Genomic DNA, 23,332 nt, shown 5'->3' with positions numbered 1-23,332 from the left:
AAACCTTCAATGCAAGATGTGTAGAGTAAACTCAGGTTATTTTAACCGTCAGGTTCTTATAAATTCTGTACTACGCCTTGACAGATATCAGAATATTATATGGGGGCCACAGTAAACCAAAGCGAAGATGGAGAAATCTTTGCCTGTACCTTTGAAAAGGTCACTGCACTGAACCAAGCCGACGAGTGGCCGAGTTGGTTCCAGAGGTTTGCAAGGTATCGTACTGCATCGGGTCGCGTGCAGAAGCCAGACATGGAGCAGGTCAGTACACTATTGTCTGCAATGAAGGGAGTGTGCAGGCAACATCCTCATGAAGAACAGAAGGCAACATGTGAAGAAGTTATTAAGGCACGGAAGACCTATTTTAATTGAGGAAAAAAATGTCATCGTGGAGCCAAAGTTAAAACGCTGCATTTGCTGACAACGCAACCACCAGGTGACGCTGTACTAGCACATGCGCAAATGCAGCCTCTTCCACTGAAACGTCACTGTCTGTGACATTCAGGCAGCTGCCAGGATTAAAGATGGAGCTACTCAATTTATCACAGAAAACAACTTCGACCCAAAAATCCCCTCAAAGGTTGCCATCGCCGCCTCCGTCCCACCCCCAACAGTCCCCCGCTCCTTCTTGTGCATTCGCCAGTTATATGGTACCAAGTCATCTTCATTCACCTAAAGTGAATTATTTTCGGAGCAGTGACTGTCGTTTCATAAGCAAATATGGCACATATCTACACAATGGACATGTTTTGGTTGATTCTCGGAGAACGTTGCGCTGTTTGAAGTCTCATCAGAATGACAGCACCTCTGACAGTGCAGCACACCCTCTGTAATTCAGTGAGGTTTCATAGAGTCATAGAGTTATACAGCACAGAAACAGGCCCTTCGGTCATCATGTCCGTGCCGGCCATCAAGTACCTATCTATTCTAATTCCATTTTCCAGCACGTGGCCGTAGCCTTGTATTCTGTGGCGTTTTGAGTGCTCATCTAGATACTTCTTAAATGTTGTGAGGGTTCCTGCCTCTACCACTCCTTCAGGCAGTGTGTTCCAGATTCCAACCACCCTCGAATTGAAACATTTTTTCCTCAAATCCCCGCTAAACAGTGCCATCCCATTCTCCGGACGATCATTCCCCGCTTCCCCCCATCCCACTCTCTGACTGCTCACTCCCCGCTTCACCCACCACCACCCCCATCCTGCTCTCTGGCCGCTCACACTCCAGGCCATGGGCTCTGCCGCTTCCCTCCTCTCGGCCACTCGCTCCAACATTGCCCCATCACCTCTCGAGGCTCGCCTTGCTTTATCGGGTGGTGCGGTGAAGAATGATCGAATGTTGGAGCGAGAGGCCGAGAGGAGGGCAGCAGCATGCCTTAGAGCTAGTGTCCGGAGGGACGTGGGGGGGAAGCGGGGCGTGAGTGGACGGAGAGAGGGCAGTGCGAGGGTGGGGGGGGTAGCAAGCGGCCGGAGGGCGGGGGAGCAGGGTAGCGAGGAGCGGGCAGCGAGCGGCCTGGAGTGAGTGGCTGAAAGGGGGGAGAGAGTTTTCCCACGCATGCGCCACTTCGTCCTGGAAGACGTAGGCTGAGCATGCGCAGCATCTCAGAGCGCAGGAGACTGTTTGTGCATGTGCGAGCTTGGAGCGCTCTGATGACGTCGGCTGGCTGCTGCATTGTCAGGAATCACTTTGAATTTAATAAGCGTACAAAACAGAAAGGGGAGAGTATTCATTCATTTATCAATGACTTGTCCAAACTCACGGATATTTGTGAATACGGCAACAAAAGAGAAGAGCTGAATGGAGACAGGATTGTGTTCGGGGGATTAGACAACACCCTTTCAGATCATCTACAGTCCAGGGCTGATCTCACATTAACGAAAGAGTTTCAATTGAGCAGACAAACAGAGGTTAGAAAGTTTAACCAATCCGTTGTTCGAGGGGACAGGGAGAGTCTGATCTCGAGAGTTGCAGACTCAATTGAATTTGTTAAGAAAACAAAAGGAAAAATTAGTGGTAAAAGACAAGAAAGACGGGAAGAGCATCTAGTGGTAGCTGCAACCAATTGCAGTAGGTGTGGCCGAGAGAGACACAAGTGGGAAAAGTGCCTCGCCAAAGAAGCTGAGTGTTTTTCCTGCAGAAAGATGGGACACTTTCAGTCAGTGTGTGGCAGTAAAATACCAGCACTGAATATAATTAAAGGGAAATCCCCAGACAGCAAAAACATTAATGAAGTACACGATATCCAAAGTGTGGAAATACATTTTTTAGGTGAAATCCAGGAAATAAAATGAGAGTTGCTGGACGACAGAAATTCTGAAATATTTTAAGATAGAGGTAGATAGATTCTTGATAAACAAGGGGGTGAAAGGTTATCGGGGGCAGGTGGGAATGTGGAGTTGAGGTTGCAATCAGATCAGCCATGATCTTATTGAATGGTGGAGCAGGCTCGAGGGGCCGAGTGGTCTACTCCTGCTCCTAATTGGTATGTTTGTATGTAAGAAAACATGTTCTAGATACAATGAGAACTATCATTTGTTTGGAAATGGATTTGAACCCTTTTATCAAAAGGTTATAGAGCTTTAATTTTTCTACAATTAACAGGCAAATCCTTGTGGAGTTGAGATTGACAGAAACAATGGGCTGGATTCTATAGAGCCCTCGACGTCGAGGTCTGTGGTGGGGCTGGGGTGGGGGCCGCCTGAAGATGGCCCCGGATGAGACCCGGAACGGACCTCAACGCCGGCAGGGCCTGGCTCGATATTGCCGGCGACGGCGAGGCCTTGTGGGGGACCTCCACCGCTCGGCAACGGGACCACAAACCTGCATTAATTATTATCCCATCACTTCCTGATGTTCCGCTGCGATCTTCAGCCCAGTGGCCGGCACTGCCGTGCCTTCGGAGCCCCACCCGGGCAAATGAGGTGCAACACTGGTGGGGAGGGGGGAGAAGGTAAGTTTCTCAGTGTAGGGGTGGGGGGACGGAGTCAAATTAATGTCATGGGTGTAGGGGATGGTGGGAAGGGTTATAGTTTACAGTTTGTGCAGTTTTGGGCGGAAGGTCAGATGGTAAAGGTAGGTTTTGGGAGGGAAGGGCAAATAATTAATTTAACTGTTATTGGGGGGATGGGAGAGAGGCAAAAGCAATGTATTTATTTCATTTAATTTAATCTTCCTTTAAATATTTTCCAAAAGGACTAACAGCCCTTTAAAAATGGCTGACACTCCAGTACCGTACTAAGGCAGTGCTGCACTATCAGAAATGCTGTTTTTCAGGTGAGACAGAAAACTGAGGATCCCTCTGCCCTCTCACGTGGATGTTAAAGGTTCCATGGCACTATTTCAGAGAATAGAAGGGGAATTATTTCTGGGATGCTGGTCATTGTTTAACCCTGAATCAACATCACTTCAAAACAGATTATCTCGTTTTTATCACGTTGTTGTTTCTGGGAGCTTGCTGTGCGCACATTGGCCACCATGTTTACTACATGACTACAGTGACTACACTTGGAAAGTCCTTCATTGGCTGTAAAAGGCTTTGCAATGTCCTGTGGTGGTGAAATGCAAGTCTTGCTTTTTCCATTGTTATCAGTGTCATTGTGATCAAAAGATAGGATTCGTGAACACAAAGTTTGAATCAATTTTGATTAAAATAATGTAAAAGCATCTATATTCTTGCACTGTACTTAATAATCTCCATCTTCCTATCCTTACAGAGTGCAATGTCATCGACCCTGAAATTGATTCCACAATCTCATAGAATCTTAGACTCATAGAAAGTGAAGGCACAGAAAGAGGCCACTTGGCCCTCAGACAATTTCAGCCCAGTTCTGATGAAAGGTCACAGACCACAAACGTTAACTCTGTTTCTCTCTCCACAGATGCTGCCAGACCTGCTGAGTATTTCCAGCATTTTCTGTTTTTATTTCAGATTTACAGCATCTTCAGTATTTTGCTTCTGTGTTAATTTGAAAGTTAAAACTGAACCACCTGTCTACAATTCACACTGGGGTCTCCCATGAAATGATTCTGTATAATATTGATATAATGAATACAGATTCCGACACAGAGCTTCCTGTGGGGAATTGGGGATATGAAAACCAGCAGACTCTGCAGGGATTTCCACTGGGAGCGCAAATTCACAAAATCTACCTTTTATATATCGATTCATTTTGATTGTCCTTCTGGAAAATTATTTTGCAACAATTTAAACATCAACCCACAGCTCCATGACTGGGCCAATGATGAGGTCATCCTCTGACAGGTCATGTGACAGCTGGAGCCACAAGACATGAGAACCAGATTTGTGACTGGATTAAAACCCTGAATCCTGTCCCAATGGCTTTTCAAATAAAGCTGTTGCTGTTTGAAAACACAGCAGTTAAACTTTCTGCCTGACCATGAGGGGAGCTAGGGAGAAATTTACAAAATTCAATCCTTCAACAAAATAGTTCAAAAATCATTCATATCGAAATCATGTGAGGATTCATATGCAGTAGAGAAACAAGCAGAATACAGAAAGTACAGAGGAGAGCTGAAAAAGGAAATGAGATCAGCAAGAGAATGTATGAGAAAAGATTAGCAGGTCACATAACTGGGAACACTGAAGTCTTTTACCAACATATGGACAGTCAATGAAAGGGTGGGTCAATTAGGAGATCCTATGGAGGCAGAGGGTTTGGCTGAGGCACTAATTAAGTATCACAAAATAAGCGGATGCTGCAAATGTCACAGTAAAGGAGGAGGAAGTGAAGAAATTGGACAGGATGAAAATAGATAAAGAGGAGACAATTACAAGGTTGGCAGCACTCACAGTAGAAAAGTCACCCAGTTTGAATGGGCTGCATCCTGGGTTGCTGAGGGAAGTAAGGGTGGAAATATCAGAGACTCGAACCACAATCTTTCAATCCTCCTTAAATATGGGAATGTTGCCAGAGGACTGGAGGATGCAGGTAAGCTTGGGGAGTTCGATCTTAGTTTAATTTGACCATTTTTATAATGTATCCATTGTAATAACTAACAAGGTCAAGAAAGCCATTTTATAATTAACACATGACCAAAGGAGCCATTTTGTGTTCAGCACTAATGTGCCGTGTAGAGGACACTATTTGTGCTTAAACATTAGCACAACACGGGAAGAAAGGGTTACCGATTATAAGCTCTCACTCAATTGGTGCAGAGTATGAGCACCAGGGGTTACTTCTGACAGTTGAAGAGATCATCGCATCTCATTGGATAGCTACCACCCACTCCAAGCTGGGCAGCCCCCAGTCAGGTAGGTGCTGTGAAGCCACGACCTGCTTGCTTCAATGGGTGCTTGGAGCTTAGATAGTCATCTCTCAACAGCCGGATCGATAATCAATGCACCAAGAAAAACAAGCTCAACAAAGAAGACACCAGTCCTTTGCATCACAAGCTGGAATGTAAGGACCATGTGTCCTGGCCTTACTGACACCCTTCTGCAGGTTGATGACACACACAAGACAGCTGTGATCGACGAGGAACTCACAAGGCTCAATGTGGACATTGCTGAGCTGCAAGAAACTAGACTCGTTCAAAGTGGATCCGTCAAAGAGAAACACTACACCTTCTTCTGGCAGGGGAAAGCCCAAGAGGCAACTCGTGAGCATGGAGTGGTTTTCACAGTAAAAAACACGCCACTTGAGATGAGTGAACAACCCACAGTAGGCTCAGAGAGACTTCTTACTCTTCACTTGTCAACAAGCGTGGGCCCAGTTAATCTCATGTGCATCTATGTCCCGACACTCACCTCCACCCCAGATGTCAAGGATCAATTCTATGTGACACTTGATACTGCCATCAGTAGAATTCCCAGCACTGAGGGACTGTACCTTCTAGGAGACTTCAACGCAAGCTTGGGTACTGACTACAGCTTGGCCAACGAGCATAGAGCACCAGGGGATCGGCAAGATGAATGAAAATGGACAGAGGTTGCTGGAGCTATGCTGTCACCATGGATTCTGTGTGATGAACAGCTACTTCCAGGTCAAGCTGTGCCACAGGGTGTCCTGGAGACATCTGAGATCACACCACTGGCACCAGCTAGACCTTATCATCACCAGACATACCACCCTCAGCAGTGTCCTCATCACTCACAGCTATCACAGCGCTGACTGTGACACTGACCACTCCCTGGTGTGTAACAAGGTCAGGCTTCAGCCAAGGAAGCCACATCCATCCAAGAAGAACGTCGTCCTCAGATCAACACTTGACGAACCACTGATCCAGAAAGGACCCAGGAGTTCCTCAACATCCTCGATCAGGCTCTTTCAGACAACAATGCTCAAGGTCTCAGTGCGGTGTCAAAGTGGAATCATCTGTTAACAAGCAGATGGAAAGGTGAGTGGAGCATTACCTTAAACTCTACATAACGGAGAATATTGTCATTGAAGTGGCTCTCAGTGCCATTCCAGACTTCCCTGTCATGGAGGAGCTGGACAGTGACCCCACCATTGTGGAGCTCAACAAAGCCATTGACCATCTTGCCAGTGGTAAAGCCCCGGGAAATGATGGTATTCCACCTGGAATCATCAAAAGTGGAAAAGCGGCTCTACTGCAGCATCTCCATGAACTTCTGTGTCTCTGTTGGAAGGAAAGATCTGCACCTCAAAACATGCGTGATGCAAACATTGTCACCTTGTACAACAATAAGGGGGAATCGCAGTGACTGCAGCAAATAGCGAGGCATCTCCTTGCTAAGTATTGTTGGGAAGGTCTTTGCTCGCATTGCTCTGACCAGATTGCAGACCCTGGCATCACACATCTATCCTGAGTCTCAGTGCAGCTTCAGAGCTGGTAGATCGACAGTCGACATGATTGTCTCACTTCGGCAGTTACAGGAGAAGTACTGTGAACAGTACAGACCACTCTACATTGTCTTTACATATGAACATACGAATTAGGAGCAGGAGTGGGCCACTCGTCCCTTCGAGCCTGCTTCACCATTCAATAAGCTCATGGCTGAACTGATTACTCCACATTTCCATCTACCTCCGATAACCTTCCACCCCCTTGCAGATAAAGAATCCATCCATCTCTCCCTTAAAAATATTCAAAGACTCTGCTTCCACCGCCTTTTGAGGAAGAAAATTCCAAGGACTCACGACCCTCTGAGGGGGAAAATTGCTCCTCATCTCTGTCTTAAATGGGTGACCCCTTATTTTTAAACAGTGACCCCTAGCTCTAGATTCTCCCACAAGGGGAAACATCCTTTCCACATCCACCCTGTCAAAACCCCTCAGGATCTTGTATGTTTCAATCATGTCGCCTCTTTCTCTTCTAAACTCTAGTGGATACGAACCTAGCCTGTCCAATCTTTCCTCGTAAGACAGCCCACCCATTCCATGTATTAGTCTAGTAAACCTTCTCTGTACTACCTCCAATGTATTTACATCCTTCCATAAATAAGGAGACCAGTACTGTACTCAGTATTGCAGAAGAGGTCTCACCAATGCCCTATATAGCTGAAGCATAACCTCCCTACTATTGTATTCAATTCCCCTGGCGATAAATGACAACAACCTATTAGCTTTCCTAATTACGTGCTGTATCTGCAGACTAACCTTTTGCGATTCGTGCACTAGGACACCCAGATCCCTCTGCATCTCAGATCTCTGCAATCTCTCAACATTTAGATAATATGCTTTTTTATTCTTCCTGCCAAAGTGGACAATTTCCCACTTTCCCACATTATACTCCATTTGCCAGGTCTTTGCCCAGTCACTTAACCTATCTATATCCCATTGTAGCCCCGTTATGTCCTCTTCACAACCTACTTTCCGACCTATCTTTGTCATCAGCAAATTTAGCAACCATACTTTTGGTCGCTTCATCAAAGTCATTTCGAGAATTGTAGAAGGTTGAGGCCCCAGCACAGATCCCTGTGGACCACTCGTTACTTCTTGCCAACCAGAAAATGACCCATTTATGCTGACTCTCTGTTTCCTGTTCGCTAGCCAATCTTCTATCCATGCCAATATGTTACCCCTGACACCATGAGCTTTTATTTTCTGCAATAACCTTTGATATGTCACCTTATCCTTCTGGAAATCGAAGTACAATACATCCACCGGTTCCCCTTTATCCACAGCACATGTAACTCCCTCAAAGAACTCCAATAAATTGGTTAAACATGATTTCCCTTTCACAAAACCATGTTGACTCTGCCTGGTTACCTTAATGTTTTCTAAATGCCCTGCAATAACATCTTCAGTAATCGCTCCTAACATTTTCCCTAAGACAGATGTTAAGCTAACCGGCCTGTCGTTTCCTGCTTTCTGTCTCCCTCCCTTTTTGAATAAATGAATTACATTCGCTACTTTCCAATCTAACAGAACCTTCCCGAAGTGAGGGAATTTTGGAAAATTAAACCAGCGCATCAACTATCTCACTAGCCACTTCAGGACCTGGCGACTTGTCAGCCCGCAGCTCCAACAATTTGTTTAGTACCACTTCCCTGGTGATTGTAATTTTCTTGAGTTCCTCCCTCCCTTCCATTTCCTGACTTGCAGCTAATACTGGGATGTTATTTGTATCCTCAATAGTGAAGACCAATCCAAAGTATCTGTTCAATTCATCTGCCATCTCTTAATTATCCATTATTAATTCCCCAGACACACTTTCCATAGGACCAACACTCACTTTGTTAACTCTTTTCTTTTTAAAATATCTATCCAAACTCTTACTAGTTGTCTTGATATTTCTTGCTAGCTTTCTCTCGTACTCTAATTTTACCTTCCTTATCAATCTTTTAGTCATTCTTTGCTGTTTTTTATATTCTGTCCAATCTTCTGACCTGCCTCCCACCTTTGCACAATTATAAGCATTTTCTTTAAGTTTGATAGTATCTTTAACTGTTTTCATTAAACATGGATGGTGAGTCCCACCTTTGGAATTTTTCTTTCTCGTTGAAATGTATCTATTCTGTGTATTCTGAAATTTTCCTTAAATGTCAGCCACTGCATCTCGATTGACCTATCCCTTAACCTAATTTGCCAGTTCACTTTAGCTAGCTCTGCTTTCATGCCCTTATAATTGCACTTATTTAAGTTTAAAATACTAGTCTGGGACCCACTCTTCTCTCCCTCAAACTGAATGTAAAATTCAAACTTGTTATGATCGCTACTACCTAGGGGCACCTTAACTATGAGGTCATTAATTAATCCTATCTCATTGCACAATGTCAGGTCTAGTATAGCCTGCTCTCAGGTTGGCTCCAGAACTTATTTTTCCAAGAAATTATCCCAAAAACATTCTGTGGACTCCTCATCTAGGCTACCTCTGCCCATCAGAATTTTCCAGTCTATATGGATATCAAAATCCACCATAATTATTGCTGTACCTTTCTGACAAGCTGCCATTGTTTCTTTTTTTATACCCCATCCTGCAGTGTGGTTAATGTTAGGTGGCCTGTACACCACTCCCACAAGTGACGTCTTGCCTGTATTATTTCTCATCTCAACTCAAACTGCTTCTACATCGTGATCTCCTGAACTTAGGTCATCCCTCTCTATTGCGCTACTTCTTTTGGGCCTCCTTATCTCGAGAGACAATGGATACGCGCCTGGAGGTGGTCAGTGGTTTGTGAAGCAGCGCCTGGAGTGGCTATAAAGGCCAATTCTGGAGTGACAGGCTCTTCTACAGGTGCTGCAGAGAAATTTGTTTGTTGGGGCTGTTGCACAGTTGGCTCTCCCCTTGCGCCTCTGTCTTTTTTCCTGCCAACTACTAAGTCTCTTCGACTCGCCACAATTTAGCGCTGTCTTTATGGCTGCCCGCCAGCTCTGGCGAATGCTGGCAACTGACTCCCACGACTTGTGATCAATGTCACACGATTTCATGTCGCGTTTGCAGACGTCTTTATAACGGAGACATGGACGGCCGGTGGGTCTGATACCAGTGGCGAGCTCGCTGTACAATGTGTCTTTGGGGATCCTGCCATCTTCCATGCGGCTCACATGGCCAAGCCATCTCAAGCGCCGCTGACTCAGTAGTGTGTATAAGCTGGGGGTGTTGGCCGCTTCAAGGACTTCTGTGTTGGAGATATAGTCCTGCCACCTGATGCCAAGTATTCTCCGAAGGCAGCGAAGATGGAATGAATTGAGACGTCGCTCTTGGCTGGCATACGTTGTCCAGGCCTTGCTGCCATAGAGCAAGGTACTGAGGACACAGGCCTGATACACTCGGACTTTTGTGTTCCGTGTCAGTGCGCCATTTTCCCACACTCTCTTGGCCAGTCTGGACATAGCAGTGGAAGCCTTACCCATGCGCTTGTTGATTTCTGCATCTAGAGACAGGTTACTGGTGATAGTTGAGCCTAGGTAGGTGAACTCTTGAACCACTTCCAGAGCGTGGTCGCCAATATTGATGGATGGAGCATTTCTGACATCCTGCCCCATGATGTTCGTTTTCTTGAGGCTGATGGTTAGGCCAAATTCATTGCAGGCAGACGCAAACCTGTCGATGAGACTCTGCAGGCATTCTTCAGTGTGAGATGTTAAAGCAGCATCGTCAGCAAAGAGGAGTTCTCTGATGAGGACTTTCCGTACTTTGGACTTCGCTCTTAGACGGGCAAGGTTGAACAACCTGCCCCCTGATCTTGTGTGGAGGAAAATTCCTTCTTCAGAGGATTTGAACGCATGTGAAAGCAGCAGGGAGAAGAAAATCCCAAAAGGTGTGGGTGCGAGAACACAGCCCTGTTTCACACCACTCAGGATAGGAAAGGGCTCTGATGAGGAGCCACCATGTTGAATTGTGCCTTTCATATTGTCATGGAATGAGGTGATGATACTTAGTAGCTTTGGTGGACATCCGATCTTTTCTAGTAGTCTGAAGAGACCACGTCTGCTGACGAGGTCAAAGGCTTTGCTGAGATCAATGAAAGCAATGTAGAGGGGCATCTGTTGTTCATGGCATTTCTCCTGTATCTGACGAAGGGAGAACAGCATGTCAATAGTCGATCTCTCTGCACGAAAGCCACACTGTGCCTCAGGGTAGACGCGCTCGGCCAGCTTCTGGAGCCTGTTCAGAGCGACTCGAGCAAAGACTTTCCCCACTATGCTGAGCAGGGAGATTCCACGGTAGTTGTTGCAGTCACCGCGGTCACCTTTGTTTTTATAGAGGGTGATGATGTTGGCATCGCGCATGTCCTGGGGTACTGCTCCCTCGTCCCAGCACAGGCATAGCAGTTCATGTAGTGCTGAGAGTATAGCAGGCTTGGCACTCTTGATTATTTCAGGGGTAATGCTGTCCTTCCCAGGGGCTTTTCCGCTGGCTAGGGAATCAATGGCATCACTGAGTTCCGATTTGGTTGGCTGTATGTCCAGCTCATCCATGACTGGTAGAGGCTGGGCTGCATTGAGGGCAGTCTCAGTGACAGCATTCTCCCTGGAGTACAGTTCTAGGTAGTGCTCAACCCAGCGGTCCATCTGTTTGCGTTGGTCAGTGATTATGTCCCCCGATTTAGATTTGAGGGGGGGGATCTTCTTGATGGTTGGCCCAAGAGCTCTCTTCATGCCATCATACATTCCTCTGATGTTTCCGGTGTCTGAGGCCAGCTGAATATGGCTGCATAGGTGTTGCCAGTTATCGTTTGCGCAACGCCTAGCTGTTCTTTGTGCAGTACTTCTGGCTGCTTTAAGTGCTGCGGATGTTAAATCGCTGGGGGCTTTCTTGTAGTTCAAAAGTGCAATGTGCTTAGCGGCAATGACAGGTTCCAGCTCTTCATTATGAGATTGAAACCAGTCTGCATTTCTCTTCGCACTTTTGCCGTAGGTGGTCAAAGCTGACTCATAGATGGCGTCTCTGATGTGGGCCCATTTGGTCTCAGCATCCCCTGTGGGAGTGTTTTGAAGGGCTGTTACAAGTGAATTTAGAAATTTTTGTAACAGCTGTGGGTGAGAAATTCTGCTCGTGTTGATGCGCGGGTGGCCCTTCTGCTTGGAATGATGCAACTTCTTTGGTCTGAGTCTAACCTTGCTGCACACCAGGGAGTGGTCGGTGTCGCAGTCCGCACTGTGGAAGCTGCGTGTGATTTGAACACTTTAAGGCGGCTCGCCTTGTGACAATGAGGTCTAGCTGGTGCCAACGACGTGATCTTGGGTGCCTCCATGAAACCTGGTGACAGGGTTTAGTGTGAAAGAACGAGTTGGTGATGCAGAGGTTATGATAGGTACACAACTCAAGCAGTCTCTGCCCGTTCTCATTCATCCTTCCAACGCCATAGCGCCCAAGGCAGGAGGGCCATGAGTCATGGTCGGCCCCAACCCTGGCATTAAAGTCCCCCAGCAGGAATAGGTGTTCGGTGTTGGGGATGCTGCTAATGATGTTATGGAGTTGTTCATAGAACTGGTCTTTAGCTTCAGGTGCGGAGCAGAGTGTTGGAGCATAGATGCTGAGCAGGTGTACTGGACCAGAGGTGGTGAGCAGTCGGATGGACAGTATGCGTTCCGAGCCATTTGAGGGAGGCTCTATCATGCTGAGCAAGGAGTTTCTGATGGCGAAGCCCACTCCATGCTGTCTTGGTTCTTCAGGATCCCTGCCCTGCCAGAAGAAGGTGTAGTCTTGCTCTGCTAGAGAGCCACTCGCGGGGAGGCGAGTCTCCTGAAGTGCTGCAATGTCCACATTGAATCTACTGAGCTCGTTGTTAATGATGGCGGTCTTCCGAGAATCGTTGATTTGTGTAAGGTCTTCCGACAGGCCAGGACACATAGTTCTGACGTTCCAGCTTGCAAAGCGAAGGGCTGGTACCTTCTTTCCTTTTTTCATGTTGTTTGGTGCGGTGTATCAGTCCACCTTTCGGGCAATGACCCTGAGCTCCAAGCACCCATTGAAGCAGGCAGACTGTGGCGGGACAGAACCTTATTGACCGGGGGCTGCCCGGTTTGAGGCGGGCGGTAGCTGTCCAGTGAGGTGCAATGACCTCTCCCACCGACAAAGGCAACCCGTGGCGCCCAGTTTCTACGCCAATTTATCTGGACTTATAACCCGTAACTGCTGCCTTCCGTGTTGTTTTAGTCGCTGTGAGGCAACTATGGAGTGACCTCTCCATGGCGCATGCCTGGGCAAATTTATGGAGGTTGAGAGTTGCCCAGTCGTCAAAACCCCCCTCTCGGCCTTTCTGGCGCTAATACCATCATTAATTAACAGAGTTACCCCACCACCTTTTCCAAGCTTCCTGTCCTTCCTAAATGCCATGGAACCTCCAATATTAACATCCCAATCGATGACGCCCTGCAGCCAGGTCTCTGTAATGACTATCAGATCGCACTTATTTATTCCATTTGTGCTCCCAGTTCATCTGTTTTGTTTCGAATGCTCCATGCATTCAGATACAGAGCATTTAGTTTTGTCCTTTTATTATTTTTGTAACCTCCAGCCTTATCTGTTGATTTACTCTGAGATTTGTCTGCTCTGTCCCTTCCTGTCACAGTCTGTTTATCATTTCCCATATTTATACCTTTCTCTCTTGCCTTGTCTCTCCTCCTTGATTCACCATATCTTCCCAAATTTGATCCCTTGCCCCCACTATTCAGTTGAAAACTGTCTCTACTTCCCTCGTTATGTGGCTCGCTAGAACACCGGCACCAGCACGGTTCAGGTGTAGACCATCCCAACGGTACAGCCACCACTTTCCCCAGTACTGGTGCCAATGTCCCACGAACCAGAACCCACTACTACCACACCAGTCTTTGAGCCACGCATTAATTTCTCTAATCTTATTTGTCCTATGCCAATTTGCACATGGCTCAGGTAATAATCCAGAGATGATTAACTTTGAGGTTCTGCTACTTAATTTGCTGCCTAGTTCCTCATACTGACTTTGCAGAACCACTAACCTTGTCCTGCCTATGTCATTGGTACCGACATGGACCACGACGACTGGATCCTCCCCCTCCCATTGTATGTTTCTCTCCAGCCCTGAGCAGACGTCCTGAATCCTGGCACCGGCAGGCAACACAGCCGTCTGGACTCATGCTCTTTGCTGCAGAGAACAGTGTCAATCGCCTTACTATACTGTCCCCTACTGCCACTACATTCCTTTTTTCTCACTCTTTGAGCCGCAAACTTTTTTTTTTATTTCCAAAATATACTTTATTCATAAAAACCTGTAACAATTACATTGCCAAACAGTTTAAAACAGCATCAAAAAATACAAACATTTCAAGGGAGATCAGTTTCCTTCAATACTGTCATGAGTTTCTTCCCAACCCTTCCGTTTCACAATTGTCATGTCAATTACAGTTTTACATTTACAGCAATTGAGAATATTAACGATACAGTTCGAGGGGTTTCCCATGGATCCAGCCCCTCAGTCCAGCTTGGTGGGGGAACCTTACACTGTGGTCTTTCCCCATTGAGCCTTTGCTGCGGCTGCCCCAAGCTTTAGTGCGTCCTTCAGCACGTAGTCCTGGACCTTGGAATGTGCCAGTCTGCAACATTCGGTGGTGGACAACTCTTTGCGCTGGAAGACCAGCAAGTTTCGGGCAGACCAAAGGGCGTCTTTCACCGAATTGATAGTCCTCCAGCAGCAGTTGATGTTTGTCTCGGTGTGCGTCCCTGGGAACAGCCCGTCGAGCACAGACTCCTGTGTTACAGAGCTGCTTGGGATGAACCTTGACAAAAACCACTGCATCTCTTTCCACACCTGCTTTGCAAAGGCACATTCCAGGAGGAGGTGGGCGACCGTCTCTTCCCCACCACAGCCAATGCGAGGGCACTGTGCAGAGGGGGCGAGACTTCGGGTGTGCGTGAAGGATCTGACGGGGAGGGCCCTTCTCACCACCAGCCAAGCTACGTCTTGGTGCTTGTTTGAAAGTTCTGGTGATGAGGCATTCCACCAAATGACTTTGACGGTCTGCTCGGGGAACCATCCGACATGATCCACCGTTTCCTTTTCCCGTCGGGCCTTGAGGACTTTCCGTGCAGACCACTGCCTGATGGACCGGTGGTCAAAGGTGTTTTCCCGCAGAAACTGCTCCACGAAGGATAGGTGGTATGGCACCGCCCAACTGCATGGAGCGTTCCGCGGCAATGTGACCGGGCCCATCCTTCGCAACACCGGGGACAGATAGAACCTCAGCACGTAGTGACACTTGGAGTTTGCGTACTGGGGATCTACACACAGTTTGATGCAGCCACACACGAAGGTGGTCATCAGGATGAGGGCCACGTTGGGTACATTTTTCCCGCCCTTGTCCAGAGATTTGAACATCGTGTCCCTCCGGACCCGGTCCATTTTAGATCCCCAGATGAAGCAGAAAATGGCTCGGGTGACTGCCACGGCGCAGGAGTGGGGTACGGGCCAGACCTGCGCCACGTAGACCATCAACGTGAGCGCCTCGCACCCGATGACCAGGTTCTTACCCACAATGGAGAGAGATCGCTGCCCCCACATGCCCAACTTTTGTCGTACCTTGGCTACTCGCTCCTCCCATGTTTTGGTGCACGCCCCGGCCCTTCCGAACCATATCCCCAGCACCTTCAGGTAGTCTGACCTGACGGTGAAGGGGACAAAGGATCGGTCAGCCCAGTTGCCAAAGAACATGGCCTCGCTCTTGCCGTGGTTAACTTTGGCTCCCGAGGCCAGTTCGAACTGGTCGCAGATAGTCATCAGTCTGCGCACGGACAGCGGATCCGAGCAGAAAACGGCGACGTCATCCATGTACCGGGAGGTTTTGACCTGAGTGCCTCCGCTGCCTGGGATTGTCACCCCTCTTATGCTCGCATCCTTCCTAATATACTCAGCAAAGGGTTCAATACAGCAAACAAACAAGACCGGGGACAGAGGGCAGCCCTGTCTGACTCCAGATTTGATCGGGAAACTTTCAGATTCCCACCCGTTGATTGAGACTGCGCTACTGATGTTTGTGCAGAGCAGTTGGATCCAATTGCAGATTCTCTCCCCAAATCCCTTTTTGGAAAGCACGTCCATCTTGTAGGTGTGCGATATCCTGTCAAAAGCCTTCTCCTGGTCCAGGCTGATGAGGCAGGTGTCCACCCTCCTGTCCCGTACGTAGGCGATCGTATCCTTGAGTAGCGGGAGACTATCAGAGATCTTCCTGCCGGGTACAGTACAGGTCTGATCGGGGTGAATCACCAACTCCAGAGCAGACTTGACTCGACTGGCTATGACTTTGGACAGAATCTTGTAAACAACATTAAGCAGTGAGATGGGCCGCCAATTTCTGATTTCTGCCCTCTCCCCCTTCTGCTTGTAAATGAGGGTGATGATGCTTTTTCTCATGGATTCTGACATGCTGCCGGCCAGGAGCATACTCTCGTATACTTCCAGCAGGTCCGGGCCGACCCAGTCCCACAGGGCCGAGTACAACTCGACCGGTAAGCCGTCGCTCCCGGGAGTTTTACTCGTCTCGAAAGACTCGACGGCCTTTGTCAGCTCGTCCAGAGTTAGCGGCTTGTCCAGTCTCTCCCTCCTGCTGTCATCTAAGACCTCTGTGATAGATGACAGGAAGGACTGGGAGGCTCTGCTGTCTGTGGGCTTCGCGTCATACAGCCCAGCATAAAAGGATTTGCTGATCCTTAGTAAATCGGACTGCGAAGACGTTACCGAGCCATCTTCTTCCTTCAGGCTGCTGATAACAGAGCTCCCTCTGTGTACCTTTTGGAAGAAGTAACGCGAGCACGTCTCATCCTGCTCGATGGAGCGGACTCTGGACCGGAAGATGATCTTGGAGGCCTCCTTGACAAAGAACGAGGCCTGCTGGCTCTTCACCTCTTGGAGGTCCTCCTTGAACTCGACCCCCATTGACTGCAACCGGAGTAGATTTTGCATAATTTTCTGGAGTCGGGACACTTCCCTCTGTCTCTCTCTCCCCTTCTGAACACCTTTGTGGATGAAGAACCTCTTGATGTTCTCCTTAATCGCTTCCCACCAGTGAACTGGAGACTCAAAGAGGGGTTTCACGGTCCTCCAACCTTTGTAATCCCTTTTGAGTTCCTCAACGTTCTCTGGGGTCAGCAGTGTCGCATTGAGCTTCCACGTCCCTCTGCCAACCCACTGGTCGTCCTGCAAGTGACAGTCGGCCAGATGTTTCAGAAAGAACAGAGAAGAGGGTAAAAGAGGGGGGGGGGGTGTGGCATTGTTAATCAAGGAAAGTATTACAGCGGCAGAAAGGACGTTTGAGGACTCGTCTACTGAGGTAGTCTGGGCCGAGGTTAGAAACAGGAGAGGAGAGGTCACCCTGTTGGGAGTTTTCTATTGACCTCCGAATAGTTCCAGAGATGTAGAGGAAAGGATAGCGAAGATGATTCTCGACAGGAGCGAGAGTAACAGGGTAGTGGTTATGGGGGACTTTAACTTTCCAAATATTGACTGGAAATACTATAGTTCGAGTACTTTAGATGGGTCTGTTTTTGTCCAGTGTGTGCAGGAGGGTTTTCTGACACAGTATGTGGACAGGCCAACCAGGGGCGATGCCACATTGGATTTGGTACTGGGTAATGAACCCGGCCAGGTGTTTGATTTAGATGTAGGTGAGCACTTTGGCGATAGTGATCACAATTCGGTTAGGTTTACCTTAGCGATGGGCAGGGACAGGTATATACCGCAGGGCAAGAATTATAGCTGGGGGAAAGGAAATTATGACGCGATTAGGCAAGATTTAGGATGTGTAGGATGGGGAAGGAAACTGCAGGGGATGGGCACAAACGAAATGTGGAGCTTATTCAAGGAGCAGCTAATGCGTGTCCTTGATAAGTATGTACCTGTCAGGCAGGGAGGAAGTTGTCGAGCAAGGGAGCCGTGGTTTACTCAAGAAGTTGAAGCGCTTGTCAAGAGGAAGAGGGCGGCTTATGTTAGGATGAGACGTGAAGGCTCAGTTAGGGCGCTTGAGAGTTACAAGCTAGCCAGGAAGGATCTAAAGGGAGGGCTAAGAAGAGCAAGGAGAGGACACGAGAAGTCATTGGCGGATAGGATCAAAGAAAACCCTAAGGCTTTCTATAGGTATATCAGGAATAAACGAATGATAAGAGTTAGAACAGGGCCAATCAAGGATAGTAGTGGGAAGTTGTGTGCGGAATCAGAGGAGATAGGGGAAGCGTTAAATGAATATTTTTCATCAGTATTTACAGTAGAGAAAGAAAATGTTGCCGAGGAGATTACTGAGATACAGCCTACTAGGCTAGATGGGATTGAGATTCACAAGGAGGAGGTGTTAGCAATTTTGGAAAGAGTGAAAATAGATAAGTCCCCTGGGCCAGATGGGATTTATCCTAGGATTCTCTGGGAAGCCAGGGAGGAGATTGCAGAGCCGTTGTTGTTGATCTTTAAGTCGTCATTGTCGACAGGAGTAGTGCCGGAGGACTGGAGGATAGCAAATGTTGTCCCCTTGTTCAAGAAGGGGAGTAGAGACAGCCCTGGTAATTATCGACCTGTGAGCCTTACTTCGGTTGTGGGTAAAATGTTGGAAAAGGTTATAAGAGACAGGATTTATAATCATCTTGAAAAGAATAAGTTCATTTGCGATAGTCAGCACGGTTTTGTGAAAGGTAGGTCGTGCCTCACAAACCTTATTGAGTTTTTCGAGAAGGTGACCAAACAGGTGGATGAGGGTAAAGCCGTGGATGTGGTGTATATGGATTTCAGTAAGGCGTTTGATAAGGTTCCCCACGGTAGGCTATTGCAGAAAATACGCAAGTATGGAGTTGAAGGTGATTTAGAGCTTTGGATCAGAAATTGGCTAGCTGAAAGAAGACAGAGGGTGGTGGTTGATGGCAAATGCTCATCCTGGAGTTTAGTTACGAGTGGTGTACCGCAAGGTTCTGTTTTGGGGCCACTGCTGTTTGTCATTTTTATAAACGACCTGGATGAGGGTGTAGAAGGGTGGGTTAGTAAATTTGCGGATGACACGAAGGTCGGTGGAGTTGTGGATAGTGTCGAAGGGTGGTGTAGGGTACAGAGGGACATAGATAGGCTGCAGAGCTGGGCTGAGAGATGGCAAATGGAGTTTAATGCGGAGAAGTGTGAGGTGATTCACTTTGGAAGGAGTAACAGCAATGCAGAGTACTGGGCTAATGGGAAGATTCTTGGTCGTGTAGATGTGCAGAGAGATCTTGTTAATCCAGGTACATAAATCCCTGAAAGTTGCTACCCAGGTTAATAGGGCTGTTAAGAAGGCATATGGTGTGTTAGCCTTTATTAGTAGGGGGATCGAGTTTCAGAGCCACGGGGTCATGATGCAGCTGTACAAAACTCTGGTGAGGCCGCACCTGGAGTATTGCGTGCAGTTCTGGTCACCGCATTATAGGAAGGATGTCGAAGCTTTGGAAAGGGTGCAGAGGAGATTTACTAGGATGTTGCCTGGTATGGAAGGAAGGTCTTACGAGGAAAGGCTGAGGGACTTGGGGTTGTTTTCGTTAGAGAGAAGGAGGAGGAGAGGTGACTTAATAGAGACATACAAGATAATCAGAGGGTTAGATAGGGTGGATAGTGAGAGTCTTTTTCCTCGGATGAGGATGGCAAACACGAGGGGACATAGCTTTAAGTTGAGGGGTGAAAGATATAGGACAGATGTCAGAGGTAGTTTCTTTACGCAGAGAGTAGTAGGGGCGTGGAACGCCCTGCCTGCAACAGTAGTAGACTCGCCAACTTTAAGGGCATTTAAGTGGTCATTGGATAGACATATGGATGTAAATGGAATAGTGTAGGTCAGATGAACGGCGCAACATCGAGGGCCGAAGGGCCTGTACTGCGCTGTAATATTCTAATTCTAAAAAAAAAAAAAAGAGGCAGTGGTCGGAGAAGAACACCGGCTTGACGTCGGTGGATCCGACTGTGACAGCACGGGACACAAACAGGAGGTCAATCCTGGAACGGGCAGACCCGTCCAATCTTGACCATGTGTATCTGCGCTGCGCTCCGTCTGCAGGTTTGCTGAAGACGTCGTGCAGTTTGGCATCTTTAACTGTTTCTATTAGGAATCTGGACGTAGCGTCCAGTTTGCTGTCGTCACTGCCGGATCGTCCAGCCGCATCGATGATGCAGTTGAAGTCACCGCCTAGGATGACCGGCCTGGACGTCGCCAGCAGCAGTGGGAGCTGCTGGAAGACGGTCAGCCGCTCTCTGCGTTGTACCGGGGCGTACACGTTGATCAACCGGAGCGGAGCGTTGTTGTACATCACGTCTGCTACGAGGAGGCGGCCGCCCACCACCTCCTTAACTTCGGAGATGGTGAAGTTACCTCCCCGCAGCAGAATACCCAGGCCGGAGGAACGGCAGTCATTACCGCCCGACCAGATCGATGGCCCATGGGACCACCATCGCGACCACTGCCTGTAGGTGCTGAGGTGTGGTATTCCACACTCCTGCAGAAACAGTAGGTCAGCTTTGACCTTGGCAAGGTAATCCAAGGTTGAAACACATCGCGTAGTAGATTTAATGTGACGCACATTAATGGAAGCAATTCGTACACCCATTTTTTACTAAAAATTAGTTGTTGCTTCCCATACCATTTGTCCTCGCTAGTCCCAGTCCTTCCCCTTCGGGATGTTCCTGCATACCCATCGTGTGCGCAAGCAGTTTCACGTTGGTTGGGCTCAGAAACCCCTCCTGATTTTTCATGCAGTGTTTGTGCCGCTCGGGTGACATTGGGGGGGGTCTTGTAGGCAGAGAGGATTGGGTTGTCCTCAGCTGCTTCCATCTGTTCCTCCTCGAAAACATCACAGCTCCCGGTCTCCCGGAGCTCAGGTGCGCCAGACGTGTCTTTGCTCCCGGTGTCCCGGAGCTGAGATGCGTTGGCCACGTCGTTACGTGTGGGGCATTGGGGTTGGGGCACGCCGGGCCCATCACTGCTTCCAGTGCCCGGGGGCTGGGATGCTCTATCATCCATCTCGGAGTTCTGCCACCTCTTTTGAAGGGGCTGTCGCTCCAGCATTTCCCCGTCCAGTGAAGAGGAGTTGTTGCAGTCTGATTCAGAAGAGAGCCTCCTCTTGCCACTGGTTTGGGTGGTGGCTTTGGGATGTTTTTTCTTTGTGGTTTTCCTCTGGACCACTTGCCACTGACCTGTTTGTCCATCTGCTGCCTCCTCCTCCATTGATTCTGTCTGTGGAGGAGGGGTTTCCGGGCGCTGGATAGGTGCTGGGTCGTTGGTTTCAGCTGCCTCCCCTTCCTTCTCAGGTTGAAGTTCCTCGCTGCGGAGAAGGTTGCTGGTCTCCTTTCGAACAGCGGACGCCTTCGTCGAACCTTCTCCCGGCCTTTCCTTGGACCTTGCCGCCTGAGCATAGCTGAGGCAACGTTTGGGGCAGGTCTTGTAGAGATGGCCTGCCGCACCGCACAAGTTGCAACACTTAGTCTGCTTACAGTCCTTGGTCTGATGGCCTTCCTCCTTGAAGTTCTTGCAAACAACCGTGCTGCAGTTGGCTGCCATGTGACCAGATTTGCTACAGGTGCGGCAAACTCTGGGCTGCCCAGCGTAGACCAAGAAGCCTCAACTTCCCCCGATAGCGAAGCTGGAGGGAGGGTGGATGATGGCTCCACTGGGATCTTCCTTCAAGGTCACCTTGACCTGCCGCTTGCTGGTCCAGATCCCAAAGGGGTCCTTGACATCAGTGCTGCTGCCGGCCACCTCGACGTACCTGGCGAGAAAGGTGAGTACATCCACCACCGGAACATGGTGGTTGCAGAGGTGAATCGTCACCACCCGGTACCGTTGTGACGGAAGCGTGAAGAGCGGCTCCGCTGTGAGGATCGACAGTGGCGCCCGGTCCCCTTTCACCTCGAACGCCTTCAGAAACTTGATGCATCCCGCCACGTTCCGGAACGTCACGTCGAAGTATCCACTGCTGGGTAAATCCTGCAGGCAGAAGACGTCCGTCGCTTGAAATCCGCAGCAATCGAAGAGAAATTTCTTGATGAAGAAGGTGCGATCGACCGGTGCATCTCCTTCCTTGTCCTTCACGACCACCCGAACAGTGTTGCGCACTCCCTGGCCCGAAACTCGAAAATTGGTTATAGCCATTTTACTCAAAGTTCCCCCAGGATCAAAAGGCAATGATCATGGTCTCTTCTCAATCAAATAAGCACTGATAAGAACAGATACTACACTTGCTGCAGATGTGTTTGCTCTGGATCACACTGGCATCCAGGAGCTCCCACATGCTGCAGCTGTGACACATCACCTGTCCTGTCACCCTTAACGTGTTTCAATTAACTACTTAATTATTTTATTCAGTTGTTTATTTTATTGTATATTTTATTAAGCTTACTACTTATTTGTTTACTATTTTAAACATTAGGACTAAAATGGACCTTAATCACTTACCAGATACTCATCAAACATGCAGATTTTTCCAAACCAATCAACTACCTGCTTGCCTGTGATGTCACAGCTTACCAGATCCTCACCAAACAGCTCCTTCCACTGCACCGAAGCAAGAACCAAATCCTGGAAACTCACCCCAGCGGCTCTCTGTTTCCCTGCTCTCACTCTCCATTGTGATGTCACCCCTTGATTTTTTTACCCCTGCTCCGCTCCTGCCGTGCTCCTCTCTCTCTCGCTCTGTCTCTGAGTCGGTGCTTTTGACACACTTGTTTACTCTGTTCCGTTGTGCTCTTCTGTCTCTGGTCCAAAATCTGACTCTGGTGGGATTTGAATCCACAACCTTTGAATGCCTGCGTTATTATTATTTACAAGTCCAACACGCTATCCATTGCGCCACAGAGCCACACATATTTTGAACGACATCACCAAGGCCTTTGATCTTGTCAGCAGAGACTGACTCTTCAAACTGCGATGGAAACTCGGCTGCCCTCCTGAACTCTTGGGCATCATCTCTTCTTTCCACGAGAGCATGCACAGTTCCATCAGTTACAATGGAGCAACATCAGACACTTTCAAGATCAGCAGTGGGGTAAAGCAGGGCTGCGCGCTGGCGCCAACTCTCTTAGGAAAAGAGGAACATAGGAGTAGGCCATTCAGCCCATCGAGCCTGATGATCATGGCTGATCATCTACCTCTATCTGCCCCTTTCCCGTGCTATCCCCATATCCCTTGATGTCATGAGTATCAAGATTTCTAACAATTTCTGTCTTGAACATGCTCAATGATTGAACTGCCACAGCTCTCTGGGATAGAGAATTCCAATGATTCACCACCGTCTGAGTGTAGAAATTCAACCCTATCCCAGTTTTAAATGGCCTACTCCTAATTCTGAGACTTGGTCCCCTGATTTTAGACTCACCAACCAGGGCAAACATCCTATCTACATCCACACTGTCACACCCTGTAAGAATTTTATCAGTTTCAATGAGATCACCTCTCATTCTTCGAAACTTTAAGGAATACAGGCCCAGTTTCAGTCCCAC

General features: G+C 48.2%; 1 non-coding gene across 1 annotated transcript; it reads right to left on the bottom strand.

Moving 5' to 3' along the window:
- Positions 1 to 22,601: 22,601 nt before the first annotated feature.
- On the bottom strand, positions 22,602 to 22,692 carry trnat-ugu (transfer RNA threonine (anticodon UGU)). Its single transcript is given in 2 exon segments — positions 22,602 to 22,637; positions 22,656 to 22,692. It is a non-coding gene; the product is annotated as a tRNA-Thr (tRNA).
- Positions 22,693 to 23,332: the final 640 nt, after the last annotated feature.

This window comes from Heterodontus francisci, unplaced genomic scaffold (assembly GCF_036365525.1).
Source record: "Heterodontus francisci isolate sHetFra1 unplaced genomic scaffold, sHetFra1.hap1 HAP1_SCAFFOLD_59, whole genome shotgun sequence".
In the NCBI taxonomy this organism is placed as follows: domain Eukaryota; kingdom Metazoa; phylum Chordata; class Chondrichthyes; order Heterodontiformes; family Heterodontidae; genus Heterodontus; species Heterodontus francisci.
This window is presented reverse-complemented; position numbering and strand designations above follow the sequence as displayed.